General features: G+C 39.5%; 1 long non-coding RNA gene across 1 annotated transcript; it reads right to left on the bottom strand.

The window, feature by feature from the left end:
• Window positions 1–353: 353 nt before the first annotated feature.
• On the bottom strand, window positions 354–15275 carry LOC117951481. Its single transcript, XR_004658193.1, has 3 exons — window positions 15169–15275; window positions 11979–11980; window positions 354–366 (listed from the first exon to the last, which is right to left on the bottom strand). It is a non-coding gene; the product is annotated as an uncharacterized LOC117951481 (long non-coding RNA).
• Between the last annotated feature and the right edge of the window lie 839 nt (window positions 15276–16114).

Here is a 16114-nt window from a genome sequence, read left to right as displayed (position 1 = left end):
TCCCAGAAGGAGAGCAGACGTCAGCTACAGAGACATGTCCTTGGTAAAAGAAGGCTTTTTTTAAACCCCAGAAGGTAATAAGGCAATTAAATGCATTAAATGTGTTTAGGTATGATAGATAGTAATATTGTATGCAATTGCGATTGCTATTTATATTCTTCTTTTTGTGTTATTACTATTGCTCTTTAATGAAGCAAACATGTCTTATCCGATTGCTTGATTAATAGCTGCAGCTCTACTGGAGTATAACATTCTATAAATCCAATAAAGAGCAGGACAGAGCTGTTAGCGGACCTAAACTGACCTGACACAGACTGGACCAGCTTACACATAGTGGATGTACTTTTTACTTTTTTTTAAACTAACCTGTAACACAAATGTTACCTAGTTAATTATGGGCTCCTTGGCCTTGGAAGTAACACTTTGTTACTACTGTAAGCTGGTAAGATGGACATACTAATGATTGCAGCTTACATCAGAGCAGATAAACACATTTTAATTAGTTAACCTTTGGCTGTTGTGTTTTTGGTTTTGGAAAGGCTTACAAAATAAAACAAATTTCAGTTAGTGTGAAAGTCTGCTTATGAAGAAAAGTTTGAGATTTGAACACTAGCCACGGGATATTGTTATGTTATAAATGGCTGATATCTTGTCAGAGAAGATGTTTTTTTGCTTACTGCGTGTGTTATTCAGAGGGGATGGTACCTGTTAAGAACAGGCTGTCGGGATCTCAACCATCGGCAGGAAAAACATACCCACGCAAATTGACAGCAAATACAAACTAGGGAATCATGTTGAGTTGAATTGAACCTTTAAGTTTGTTAAAAAATGTAAAATACCGCGTTATGTCAAATTGCAAAAATTGATAATTTTATCCAAAGTTGTTTTTGCCCCACCATTTGTTTCCACCTAAAAACAAATGTGATTTTTTGGCAAGCAAGTCAGTTTTCACATGGGAAGCTTTTCACAGCAGAAGCAGCGACTCATGAGGAAGATCAGGAGGGACAGGAAGCCACAAATGAGAACAGAAGCTGTTTATATGGCCTTGTGCATACCAGACTGTCCATGTACATGCTTGGATTATCCTCAGGGCAAGTCAGATGCCCCAGGGCCATGGACTGCAGTGGTGCATGTAAACACATTCCCCCAAAATTTGAAGAAATGTAAGGGCCTCTGTGCACACCCTCTGCAGGTGAAATAGATCTTTAAGATCACACGGTAGGTTTTTAACCAGGGGCGCTTTGAAGTTTAATCCCCCGTGTATTAATAAAGAAGAAATTGCTCCTGAGTAAGGATGTCATGATTTAAATTTTAAATCCAGTCACAATCTCAAATTTTGAAATTGTCGATACTGCCACGTCCTGTCTGGTCGGCTTTTCAAGCAGTAACCTAAGCCCCCAGGAACAGCACCATGTCTCAATGCAACCATGGGCTTAGTGGCCAACGGTGAAACTGCACCCCTCTGACCCAGAAAGACTTCCCAGAGACTTTACATGGCTAAAGACACTTCTATATTTTCGGCAGATCTTTTTTTTTTTTTTTTTTTTGGGGGGGGGGGGGGGGGGGGGGGGGTGGTACATCAGCTTACCAGCCTGAACACTTAAAAATGTCCTTTTAAAATGACATTACAGCCAGTCAAAATGCAGGAGACCCATCAACAGAACTTGTTTACCATTGCACATTAGCCTAGCAGCTAGCAAATGTCCTTCTGCTTAACGCTTAATCCCAACAAAACCGCATGGTTAAATTTCAGCCTGCATGCACATTTTGTAGCATAAACAGAGCAGCTTAAAGTCGAGATATTAGAGATAGCAACAAGTTAGTAGAATCTAGAGTTGCCTAGTCTGCTAAGCTGCCAAGACAGTTGTGCTACAAGGGTCTGCCTTGGCATGTTGGTAATTTTTTTTTTTTAAACTTACTTGAAAAAATTAGAAAAGTTTCTAATTGACTGAAGATATATTATTGTTACATGATATTGTTAATAAATATTCTAAATTTGATAATGTAGTGGTACATTGCAATCGAGGGTCAGATATTATATTGCATAAAAGTCTAGTCTAAAAACTGCATAGCAACCTGTGATTTAAAAAAAAAATGTTAAAATTGAGAATCAAATCAAACCGTGACCTTAGAATCGAAAATGTAATCAAATCGAGGATTTGGAGAATTGTGACACCCCTACTTCTGAGAGACTCCTAAAATGTTTTTGGGTTAAGGGTTAAACAGGTTTGTGCAGTGGAGAGCTTATCGCTTTAGGCATCATGCTGAAGAAACATTATAGTGAGGCAGAGAGCATCTGAGGTCAAATAAAGGTTATCCGTTTTGTCCACAGGGGTTTAAGTGTAATCTTCCCACTCTAAAGCAACGTTTATACATGGAGAGATCGATTCTAGACACAGATCAGCCAAAGAGCATCTTTTAAAGCTCAACGATTGATTCCTCTGTGACGTGAAGCTGGGCACGTCGCACAGAGAAAGCGACAGTGCTTGTTGTACTTGCTGCGTTAAGGCAGAACGGTGCATTTCTGATTTCTCAGCCTCGTTGAGCTCAGTTTCATAAACATGAACACAGATGCTTAACAAGCTTAAGAATTTCCGTAGTTTGGGACCGGATGCTATTTCAGTATATCTTGCTCCTTAGGGAAACCGAGCTGATATATCCCCTTGAGGGTTGTTTATTTTATCATTTTAGCAGCAGGCAGAGAGGTTTAAAGGGTGTTGTAAAGTATCTCTGTAAAATGTACTTCTTGGTGTGGACAGCATCAGATAAAAACAGCCTAAATTCTACAAAACCATGTTTATGATTGTCTTAAAACTGTTGAAAGTTGAGGGTGGTAAGATAAGTGCCTCCTCTGATGAATCAAGGCCAAAGACACTGAGATTACGATCCCATTGGCTAACAGTTACTAAGAAGAGGAAAACCCCAAACAAGCCGCAGTGCAGCAGCTGCCATGTCTGGTAAGTCCAGTCAACCACAATGGATGCTTTCTGGAAGCAATTATGGCTGGCTCACACTGACACTGAAATTACAACTATTACCACAGATTGGTGTAGAATATGAGACCCTGGTACATGTTGAAGGTAGCAATTAAGTTAACTTGCTCCGATTCCTTTTGACCAATTTCTGAAAGGCAAATGAGTGACAGATTAAGTTTGTGTGTACAAACAATCTTACAGTCCTTTTTCTTAGAATATTTGTTTTGAATAAGTTTGCAAGGCACTGTGCATTAGAAATGACTCAAAAAATATAAAAAAATAAAAAGGGCCTACTGTGTAATTAAGGCCTAGTATTCACTATACACACACACAATGGAGATGGGTGACACATCTATCTAATAAAGCAGGACACCTCTGTGTGTGTGTGTGTGTGTGTGTGTGTGTGTGTGTCTTAGAAATATCTCAATTCAAAACGTTCATCCATAAAAAAAAGGCAGAACCATTCCTGGAGCTTATTCCTCCACCGCGCTTTACAATGCAGACTTGTCAGAGCTGACCGAGCACAGATGGCAGTTTTCATCTGACTCCGTGTGTCTGGTTAATTAAGTGTACTGCTAACTTATAATACTCATAACATTACCGTCTGCAAAATACACCAGCAAATCAAATCCGTACTTCAACGTTATCCGCTGAGCATGCCACAAGTGTTACATCCGTTAACGATAATACGAGACCAGACCAGAACAAAGGGCAGAAGCACAACGGGGTTTCCGCTATGTACACCACCGCTGCTCCTTTGGCTGTTTATGAACAGTCATAAAGTCGTAATTACACGACTCTGCAGCGCCGTCTGTTCTACCGAACTCAAGCAAACCGTCATCCTTTCTGTCTCCCCGAGCAGGATAGACTACAGGACGTCATCGCTCTCAGAGTCATGGCAACCAAGAAAAGAGAGCGAGTACTACTTGTCACTTAAAGTGACAAACGGCAACAAAAGCCGCAACATGAAGTCCTCACTCACGCGGGTGAAATATGACAGCTACAGTTTATTGGAATTAGCATTGTGGACACTGCATTTGATGAATTTACTGTTTATCAGACTGCAGATGAGACAAAAAGCTAACTTTAGCGAACGCTGCAGTCCCTCTGCCTCCCCGCGGCAGGAGACGCTGTATTCCTCCGACACGCTATACGTTAGCTAGCTATTGTTTTAAAACCGTTTCCCAGGTTAGTGGGGATGCACACCGCTCAAAACCAACATGAAAAACAAAGCTAGTTATGTTCATTCAGTGTTTTGTTGTTAAACTGTGTGTAAATTGAGCGGTGACGTTAAATCACTGGCCCTACAGTACAGTCCAATTGCTGGATGGTATTAACAGTCAGTGGCTAACATTAGTAAACTAAAAACGGCGCTCTGTTTTCAGGTAACTTAATTTTTGACTTTCAACAATTGAATTTAGAATATTTGTCTTTGTCTGGTGGGTCAAACTGAGACTGGGCCAATTTTATTTCCTGTCGTATTAATCAATTGGAAAGTCTCCTTTATTCATATCATTACAATATTTTTTCCACAAAGTTTAAAAAGGAAGCCATACGTGATTGATCCTTTTCACTCAAAAATTCATCACTAAACACACTGTTAATGAAAAATAATTCCCGGTTATTCAAGCTCATGCTGCCGGCTCTCCAAAAACCAATGTTCCTTGAAATTAGTCATTTCTCATCACTATCATCCAGGGCATCGATCCATTACCTGAGCTCAAATTGAACGGCACCTTTTCAATGATAATTAAGAAAATAGCTTCATAAGCACTGCCAAATGGCGGAAACAGAGAACAGAAAAGACTAGAATGTGGCGTGGTGCATCTTATAGAGAGAGAACAGCACAACAAAGAGGGAGGAATGGAAACAAAATTTTCTGAAACCCGCGTCCTACTCCTCATCAGGTGCCTGTCAGGCAAATTACGTTAATTGTTTTGTCTGCATCAATTGCCCAAAGGGCCTTTTAAAAAGCTACAGTATAATAGACATACTGTCAATCAGTGTTTCCAATAAACAAGGCTTTTCAGGTCTGACTACAGAGATCTCCAAGTGTATCAGCCTTTAAAAATTAAATTGAGTCCAGTGTGAAAAAGGTCCGATTGGTTGGTTGTTACCAAATCAATTCTTATGTTAAATCAAAATGCAGACCATACAAATTTAGGAGCTCACAAATAACTTTAGGGGCATAATCAAATCCTGTTTTTCCTTAATAAAAGGAATATGAGGTGACATTTACAAGCAGTGATTCAATGTATTTGAATGCAAAAAGTATACTATGCTTTTCTTTGACTCTGCTTTCCACTGTAGCTATTTAATAATTACGTATTCATGCTTTAAACTGCTTTAAATGTCACACGTCTTTGTGTGAAAAGGATAAGCTGCTGTGTCACAAGTGGTTAGGAATCATACCATTTATTTTCAGGATGAGTAGTACATACAGACTCTACCCATGAACAGACCACACACACAGCGGATGCACTTGGGCTTGAATAAATAAAACATACATATTCAAACATATTTTTCATTGTTCATTTCTGCTATATTTCAAGCACTAACAGTAACCATGTGTTCCCAACAAGGAAGAATCGGAGCTTTTTGTAAATATGTGCTGCGCTCACAGTAGGGCTGTAATCTCCCAGTCGACTAGCTGATTTATTGGTCGATACGTTCAGGCTCGACTAAGGGGGGTGTTTTCAGAGCATCCCTGTTTCACAGGTAACAGTCTGTCTATAGAACACCCCCCTTGTTTTCACTTTTTTTGGATTAGCCCAACCCACTGGGGACAGATTGAAGAAAGAACTAGAAAGCCTTGTTTAACTGGTTTGCTGTATATGTATTTAATTGTGAGTGTTTCATTTACAGTCATGAGGCCCATTGCTGTTTTGGAGGGCTGAGGTTTTAAAAACTTGTTAATATACTGCGCCAGCACGCCACACCACACCTCCACCGTGCGACGACATCCACAGCGCGCTGATGCAGCGCTGTCAGGGCCGACAGACGAGTGGCATTTCAGTGCAAAATAATTAGGTCAAAAACGATTTGATATACTGCAAATAGCCTACAAGGACAAGTACCGCGGGATAGTACAGTTAATTAATCCAACTGTTTTTTTTCCCGCCCCAGTCGATTTTTAGTGAAAATTTCATGACTTTAGTCGATCAAGGTTTTTTTGGGTTGATTACAGCCCTAGCTCACAGTTTCAAATCCGAAAACACAGCTGATATTTGTTTTTATTGGGTTACACTACTGATGATGTCCACAAATGGGACATGCATTGATTTATTTGAGCAAATATCAATGCCTGAGCAACTCATGAATTGGTGAAAAAGAATAACTTTATGATGTCGCAAGCACTTTTCCTCACCCCTCACTCTTGGGATGAGGCATAAATCACAGAAGTGATCAATGATCCGAAACAGAAGTGTTGAAATATCTGTTTGATTATTGGCAAGCAGAAGCACCTGAAATGACTTTCCAGTGGGAGCTGAGTTTGGAAACTTTGCTGCATGTCTTACAATCTGGCATTCAGCACATGCTGACCATCCATTTCTCAGCTGTCAGTAGCTTTTAATGGGACCAGACCTATTTTTCAATTCATCAACAGAAATATTCTAAGTCCCTGGTCCTCCTCGATGCCCGAGGATCTCATGGTCCAGAGCAATTCTCAAGATGAAAATATCCCCCTCCTCACAGAGGTTTGGCCATGGTCAATGTCAAGAGAGCTATCGGTTTGGCATTATTTTGGGACTTATTTACAAACTTCCACGAACAGTTTATTTTGACTCATGTACTTTTTCCCCTTTTGGCAAGTTCTCCAAAAAGAGTCTGAGATTATCACAATGCCTCACTCAAACTTTTATGCTGCACATGTTTGTCCACATTTCTTTGCATATTATGTAAACTTTGCAAACTGGGTAATATTTTCTACAGTTTGATAGAACGGCCACAAATCACTCAAATATCATCTAGAGACGGTCTGATACCCTTTTTTGCATCCCGATACTGAAAAGAACATACAAAAAAATTCTACATTAACGTAGATTTTCTCTCTTTTTCTTTGGTTGGTGCATGACCTCCAGTACTTTTCCGATACCAGCGTTTTAGGCAGTATCGGGGGCGAAACCGAAACCATCTCTAATATCATCTCGGCTCACGATTCCTCACAGCAGCAAATACATCCACATAATCTATTGTGGGTTATCGCCTCACTGTGAGGATGCACTTCATCTTGGGAGCTGAGATTTATAATAGCAGCAAAACCATATGACCCTATAAATATGCTGTCTACCTTTGGGAGTTATAACCCTCTTCAGCAAGAAAAGCATCTCTCTTCTCAGACTTGATGTGATGAGGTCTTCCAGCTGGCAGTTAGGGAACATCACAACACAGCGCGGCCTCTTTGCAACTATCCAAACCACAAATAACACTTCCAAAACATGAACCGATGGGGACTTTGTCTGATACAACTTGGTAATATTAAGGCATCTGACAGACTGATAAAAGAAAAACTTAAAAGAAACAGATTGCCTGAGGGTTATTTTTTCAATCTCACTTTACAAACCAGATAACCAAAAGGAAAATCTTGTATTTTACTACCCGACGGACACACACACTTCTCATAATTGTGGATGCAACGAAATGCAACTCAAGGATGTGCAGTACAGGCCAAAGGTTTGGAACCACCTTCTCATTCAATGCATTTCCTTTAATTTCATGACTATTTACATTGTAGATTATCACCAAAGGCATCAAAACTATGAATGAACACACATGGAATTATGTACTTAACAAAAAAGTGTGAAATAAGTGAAAACAATTCTTATATTCTAGTTTCTTCAAAGTAGCCAGCCTTTGCTCTCATTACTGCTTTGCACACTCTTGGCATTCTCTCGGTGAGCTTCAGCCCCTAACCATACTCCCCTTTTGGCCAAAAGCCCTTGGAATCCATATCAACGGCCAACTCCCTCCTTTGTTACCTACCCATCGACCTGCTAGAACATCCACCTCATTACCTTCCACCACATTGCCTGCGTGACACGCGTGCCACAAGCGTCTGTCTTGGCAATTTGTTTTTGTACGTTGACAATTTGCAATAATTTGACAATTTGATAAGTTTCCAATTGACTGAAGATATAGTATTGTTGCATTATGTTGTTAATAAATGTTTATCATAGGACAATGTAGTGGTACGTTTAAATCAAAAGGTCAGATATGTTGCATAAAAGTCTGGACTAAAAATTGCATAGCAACCTGTGCTTTAAAAAAATCTAAAACGTAAAAATCAAGAATCAAATTAAACCGTGACCTTAACATTAAAAAAAAGTAATCAAAGATTTGGAGAATCGTGACACCCCTAATTATTATTCATGCCAATTTTGGGGGACTATATTGATTTGGGTTGTTTGCCCCCCCCAAAAAAGGTAAGAAATATTAAAGTTGTTTGTATAACAATTTATTTAATTTAAGGGGATTTATTTTACTACACTGTAGTTTGCATACAAAAAAACATTTCACTTTCCTTCGTACAATGTTGCGGAGCCAAGCAAACCTTTTAGTAATCAAAGGTTTCAGTAAAGTAGTAAAAAAATTTAAAAAAAGAATCAGAATATTTCTTTAAAGAAAGCATGATGTTATTCTCGAGAGTGACTAATACAACAGCATGCTGTTAAGCTTCAAGTCGTACAGTGTAGTACGATTATGCTTCTTGGGCTGTGATGGAAAACTGCTGTAAGGGCAACGACCTTCCAACTCAAGCTGAACCACAGCTGTGTTGCAGACATTTTAATACAGTGAAGGCAGCAGGGGTTTCAAAGAGAATCATGTTGATGAGGAAAAGCAAGTTTTATATACCGACAGCTTTTCTTTCTATACAGGGGGCCTCATGTGACCTCAGTGAGCCCGGGGCCATGGTCAAACCATCAGAAACCTCTGGCTGCTTTCAAAGACCCCTTCCGATGTCAGATGTCCGCCGGGCTAACCAAACAAGCCTATACAATAAGACAGAGTCTCTTCCCATAGAAAATCTATCATTATCTTCTATAAATTATCTCTTCATTTGTAGAGCGCATTTCAGCAACAGGGCAATTCAAAGTGCTTTACATAAAAACAATTAAAATAATGAAAAGGAAAGGTGTCAGGTTCATAACACTTTACCTTACTAAATAATGACGGTCAAGCAAGAAAACGAGACTCAGAAGGCAAATGAGCAGTTAATTGACAGTTGCAAAAGGGAAGCTACCACGAGAGCAGCCTTTCCGCAGCGCAGCTCTAGTGGAAACTTCAACAATTTCTCTGCAGCTCTGTCCCTTTATTCAAACACACACAGAAGATTCACAGGTGTTGATGTAAGGAGGGGTCTAATGCCTACGCCAGAGACCCTGGGCTGGCATGTACCTCAGATCTAAGGCTCTTGTTATCTTCTGTGATATGCAAACAGCGGGACATTTATTGCTTTTTGTTTAGGCAGCAGCGACTGAAGAAACACAGACACGGCTTGAAAGAAACATGGTATTGTTAAATGTGCATATAATAATAATAAGCATGAAAGTTATACTAAGTAGGAAAGTTATACTAATTAAGAAACAACTACAAAGAAATAAGCAATAAAAGACTTTATAAAAATGAATTCTCTATCAAAAGGCCTTCTATTGATTCCAGAGCATCTTGTTTTTGTTTTAATTATAATGTGTACCTTCCTTAATATAGAAAAGACATTTTCAAAAAGAACAGGAAGCCTTTGGGGGATTTTAGTTGCTCAAAATCAACCAATTTTCCAGATATAAAGAAATATGAGTGAAATATGTGGGTTGAGCTTAGTGCACCTGGACCAAAAGGAGGACGTGTTCCTTCTCTTCACTTAAGTAAATCGATTTGAATAGACAGTTTCAGCAAGTTGTTGCTCAACTGTCTCAACCTTCCCACCTGCTTCCGAAAGGAGCAGTTGCTACACTTGTTTGTTTGGCCTTGTATAGCACCCAAGGTCCAGGGATGTATAGACTAGTTTTTACAGAATGTTCTGAGAAACAGAAAGCCATTGACGCATAGAGACTCACCATCACTTCAACAAAACTCAATAGGTTTTCATCAAGACTTCAGAGCTGAGGTCATGAGACTCATCTTCTTTTGGATCAATAAAAAGAAATGGGTCTGCTCACTACTTACTTTGCTAAGAAAAGCAATTCTCTACAGCAACTGATATGTTGTGTACAGATTGTCTATACTGACAATTAAGTTTACACTGCAACACTTTTCCCACTTTTGTGCGTGTAAAAAATAAATAAATAAAATAAGGACCAATCTTTTTTGAGGGATTTAGGAGTAACTGGTGATCAAAAGGATAAAGGAAGTTCAATTTGTATATCATTTCCAAAGTGTCCACATTGTGTTGCATGTTGCTTGACTTGCATTGCATAATCATCCATTGCAGGTTTTGCAGCAAAGCCTATCAGCAATCATCAGCCATTTGAAACTTGAAACAGTATTCCAGATAAGAAAATTAAATTATTGGAAAATATTACAGCCGACTGTCACCAAATCCAACAAAGTCAGCCAAAGTCAACAAAAGGTAATGGCACACATTAAGGGCAGATTACTCTGAAAATGTTGGCTGCCAAAAGTAGATTGACAACATTCCAAACCCCGATAAATATCCTGAAACAGTCAACCAAAACAGAGTCAAATGAAAACCCACAGGTAAACTGCTGATATTTATTCATCACTCCGCACTTGGGCCCTTAGATTCCGTTGACCTTAGCCATGAGGTCAATTACTGTTGTAGCTACAATACTTACTGACCACTGTCCTCTATGATATGGTTGGTTGGTCTCTCATAACAAATCACTGGTATCTGTAGATCTTTAAAGCCCCGGGGTCTTATTTATAAATGTGGCGTACGCACAAAACAGGGCTGAAAATGTGCGTACACCACTTCTCAAACAAAAGGTTGTGATATATAAAAAGCAAACTTGACGGGAGAATGTGCGGTCCTCCACGCTCCATTGAATACATGATAGCGTCAAATATCGTACCGTTAGACAACGGCAGAACACAGTGTAAATAACTAAATGTCTGCATATATAATCAAATGTCAAAGTCTGAAAATACAGCCGTTAAGCTCTCGCACAATCGTTACACTTAATGTCCTTGTTATCGGCCCAAACTTTAATACTGTTGGTGACAAAACCTGCATGAAGAAAAGTGTGTTGGCCTTTTACACTTTCATCTTCCACTTGTTTCACTGGGTGGGGGGAGGGGGGGAGACATATAGTTGATTCTGTGCTTTTGGCAAGGTGTTAACAATCACAAATGCTGCATGATGGCACTGCAGGAGGACTAACCCCAAATGGAGGAATCAGGAGAGAAAGAGACGTCAGGGACCACGACGATGACTGGCTAATGTGACGATTTAAATTCCATGAAGCTGCACTCTTGGATCTCTGTGCTGCATTTGGGTCCAACAGAGAGGGCGACGCGCCAGAACCGTGCAGCGCAGTGACGATACACGCCGTTCAACCCGTGCTGGACCCGTTTATAATGAGTCAGCAGTTTCTCTGTGAATAGCGTCCACCACACTCCCTCTCGCAGTTATAAATAGCCTATGTGACGATACAATTAGTTTTGGTTAAAATAAACAAATAATCATGGGAATAATCGTGATCAAAATTTTGATCAAAATAATTGAGATCTTCATGTTTGCCATAATCGTGCAGCCCTACTTACCAGCATTCACAAGGTGCTTTGCACTGATTATTTCTGGTGGAAAAATGGGCATGTAGAGGGCAGGATAAGAGGCTGATTAATGTACACACACACACTTGTGGGTAATCTGTGATTCATAAAGGGAACAGTGCTCACAGATGTGCGTGCGCACGGTTTTATAAATCTGAATGTTTTATGGCGTACGCCATGTTTGGCTTTTAGACGTACGTACACTACTAGTAAGGATCCTATTCAGTTTTATCAATGAGACTCCAGGTTGGAGAATTCTCCATCATGTAATACATCTTTGTTGCATTGGAACCCTGGTCCTCTTTTAACTAGCGCCAGACTGGTTCTTCAGGTAACACGAGCCAGAACTGAACTCTGCTTTTAGTCCTAGTGCAGCAGCCTCATTGAAATCTCTTGCGACATGACCTAAAACTGAAATACATCGTTGGACCCTCTCTTAAGGACCCTACTTAATAAATGTCTACAATCAACCATGTAACAGTTTGCCCTGATATGGTCAGTTTTCCACGATTGTTTTTCTATTTTAGCTGTTCTGTTATTTGTTTTTTATCATTGCAGTTATATATAAACCCAGTATTTTGAACAAGGCCTGAGTGATATGATGTTCAACGTGTTATTGATAGACGATAATGGCTCTCACAATCCACGATAACCCAGAAATTTTAAAATAAGCGGCCCTGGTTTTTAATTCCCCACAGCCTTGTTGCTAATGTGGCTAATAATGCAAAAGCAGCACATCCTAAATGTCAGTAATCCATAAAGTGTCTTATGCAGTATAACTCAACCCAAGAGTGAGTTACTTTCTCTTCCTTCCTCAACCTGAAGTCCTTTGATGCCACCTTGTCTAAAGTAGGACAACTGAAAAATATGATATACTGTAAGTGCTTCATTTGAATAAGTGGCTTTTACTGACAGAAACTAATTTAACTCTGAAGGACCAGAGCCAACATTGTTTAACATACAGAACTCTGCTTAGCATTCTTCCGTTCACAAAGGTCTCCCTTTGCCGTTTTCCCCTTTTAAATTCCTTGACGGGCTAAGACAAAGGCTGAAGCGGAATACAAGCACCAGAACTGAGCATAACGGTTAGTCATACTATAGATGTACATTTTTGATTCTCGTAACTTTGATTTCAATTGCATCCACTAAAGATTTGTTGCCAAAGAAAGATGAACAAAAGACGGCTGGAACACTATAATTTATAGGGCCTGTTTGTTTGTCAGCTTCATTTGTTCTGACAAAACACGCACGACAGAAACACACACACACGCACACACAGACACACACACACACAAAGTGACAATAAATCTTAAGTTATAAAGACACAAGGAGGCCCACACAAATACACACACGCACTTATTTCAGAATGAGCAGAACATTTCCTTAGCACAAATTGCTAGTTACTTCCAGGTGGAATAAGGAAATTCAAAAGATTGCTGATATTCAAATGAAATGATGATGTACAGCCCAGAGGCTGTCTGTGGAGCAAAATGACTATTTTTTAGTTGATGGAGAGCCAAAGATTGCTACTAACTTGCTATTTGATAGAGCCAATCCCCACGTCTCTGCAGAGCTAACAACCTGTCATTGGCGGTGCACTCACTCGTTTTTAGAATGTAAACTCTTTTCTCTGATTTTATAGAGAAATAAATGTTACAATTTCATTTATCACCTGAAGGCGTCTTATCTGAGACAACAGCATAACATTGGTATTTATTCCTGCATTGGCCAGAAAACATGCAAAGTTGTATGCAGATCGAAGGATGCTGTGGTAGATCAAAGACCTCATCATTATGACCATGCAGGGGACAACATAACAAGTCTCACTCTCTTAACAAAACCTCAGAGGCAATCATCTAATGGTTGGGGCTCACCACACTGCGAAAGTGTCCACTCAGCAGCACTCTATACACTATGTAGAGCCTGGGCTCCTGCCAGGTCATTTCCAGCCTTGAGCATCATGGGCCAATAATCCCCTCTGATGAACACACCTTCCTATCCCACTACAGTATGGTCCATCAGCCTCGCATACACACCGCCTGCCCCGGTCCTGTTTTTGTCTTTGTCAAACAACCTGCACTAACACTTATTTCTGCAGCCATGAGCATTTCTGATGGGGTCAGCCAAGAACCATACCGGAGCTTTATCAAATTTAAGTGATGCGGCTCTACCGTCACTGCTTCCGATTCCTTTTACTCAAATATAAATACTGCTTAAGAAAGTGCTGGACTTGCAGTTTTACCACTAAGGCAAGAAATCACCACTTTGCCAGCTGTGCATTTCAAGCAGGGCAGGTAGCATATCAATGTGTGGTGGTGAATGTCCCATTGCATGGTGTATTTAACTGTATGAGCAGTCATTGTCACTATGTGGGCAGGTATCATAACTTACCCTGGATGGCCAGTAATGTCAATAGAAAGAGAAAGGGAGGAGTGAGAGATGAGGGGGCAGACAAAGTGAAAGCCAAAGAGAAGCAGAGCTAAAATACAGTGTTTTAAGTTATCTTCTACCAAATAAGCTCAATCATGCCCCAGGCTCTTTACAAGCAAGAGAAAGGCTATTCATCTGCTCTTTTGTGCAGCTTAAACTGTTTGGTCTCATCTGGCACACTGGCAGCGTTGATGAAATCCATTTTCTTCTCTTTTCATTACTCTTTTCTGACTGATGCTTGCTGCTGAGCCGCCTTAAAGCTATGATGTAACCACCAGGATCTTTTTGTCCTTAAATTATTGTACTGCTCTGGTCCAAGATCCACAAGTATGAGATTAACATTTTTTAAACTACTCTGACTAACAGACAGAAACAAATGGACAGATCCAAACAGACAGATAACACTGTGTCAACAATACTGTGTCAACAATACTGTTGCTGCGGATTTCAAAGTTCTAGTTTATTGCCAAGCACGTAAAAAGGCATTTGCGAAGGAAGTTCACATTACAATGTAATCAACACATAATAATAATAATATTAATAATAATAATAAGCAACTACCAGCAATATTAACGCATACTGCTTTAATAGATATACAGTACATACCACCAGAACTTCGACTGCTGTCTGTCCGCGCTGCGTTACCATCTATTAGCATTAGAATTTAATTGAGAGTTTCATAACCTGTGAAAACACCTCCTAGTCAAGTTAAATAGTGGTCCACTTTTCTTTTTTTTTTGGTACAGTTGGTTTTAACACCTGATGTGAGTTGTACATAAGTAACGTTACGCATAAAAACCATGGTTGCGATCGCTTCATCAACAGTGCTTATTCCACCTGGAAGTAACTAGCAATTTGTGCTAAGGAAATGTTCTGCTCATTCTGAAATAAGTGAGTGTGTGTATTTGTGTGGGCCTCATAGTGTCTTTATAACTTAAGATTTATTGTCACTTTGGCTCTGTCTGTCTGTGTGTGTCTCTGTCTGTCGTGCATGTTTTGGCAGAACAAATGAAGCTGACAAACAAACAGCAACATACAGTGGTCTATTTAGTGGTTTATGTGCCCTGACTAAGTTTGTTTGTCATATAAATCACAATTTGTGTTGAAAAAAAGTACCAGTGTTTGTGTAGAAACATTTTAAATCACATATAAATGTCCATGATAGAGCGTTTATAACCTCTGCCATGTTGGTCAGAGAGACCATGATTGGTTCTCCAGTGGTCTTCATTTCAATAAAGTTAAACTGTAGTCAACATTGTTTTGCTACCCTTGGTGATTTGCTCTCATCTCGCCCAATCAGGGCGGATTTCGTCTCCATTCAGTCTCAATGAGAGCAAACGGAAATTTCCTTGTGTGGAAACCTACCCTTAGACTGCATTACACACTAAGATAAACTTCAAATGCACACTGAACCATAGGGGCAGTCCCTTGCCCTACTACATAGGCTATTCAACTTCACTAACAATTGATTGATAATATTTAATAAAAAAAATAATAAAATTTTTTTTTTTTATAACATTTTGTATTTCTGTGCACATTAGCTATAACAATAATAGCAGTGACCTTATGTAAGTCACTCCTAACTTTTTCAACTTGGTTGCAAAATGTGCTCATTTGGAACAAAGTTCCCACTATGCTCTGGTCATACTAATCCAATGAACTGGACTTTGTGGTCAAGTGAACCCGGATACAAAAGCCGCCTTCCCTTACTATATTAAATTACATTTTGAATTGTTAAATTGTTGAGAACCCTATTTAAATATGGTTTATTCGCCAATTCACAAAGAGAAACCTGACACCATTAAACTCAATATTATATTAAAGCTGATATGAGCTCACACTTACATATAAATCAAATTATTATCCTCACCCCCACTACTTTCTCACTGCCTTAAACTCCACTGTAATGCGACTGACAAAACCAAGAAACTGGATAAGGAGTGTGAAATTCAAAAAGATTGTCTTGTTGCTGTTCACAC

This window comes from Etheostoma cragini, chromosome 10 (genome assembly GCF_013103735.1).
Source record: "Etheostoma cragini isolate CJK2018 chromosome 10, CSU_Ecrag_1.0, whole genome shotgun sequence".
Lineage (NCBI taxonomy): Eukaryota > Metazoa > Chordata > Actinopteri > Perciformes > Percidae > Etheostoma > Etheostoma cragini.
This window is presented reverse-complemented; position numbering and strand designations above follow the sequence as displayed.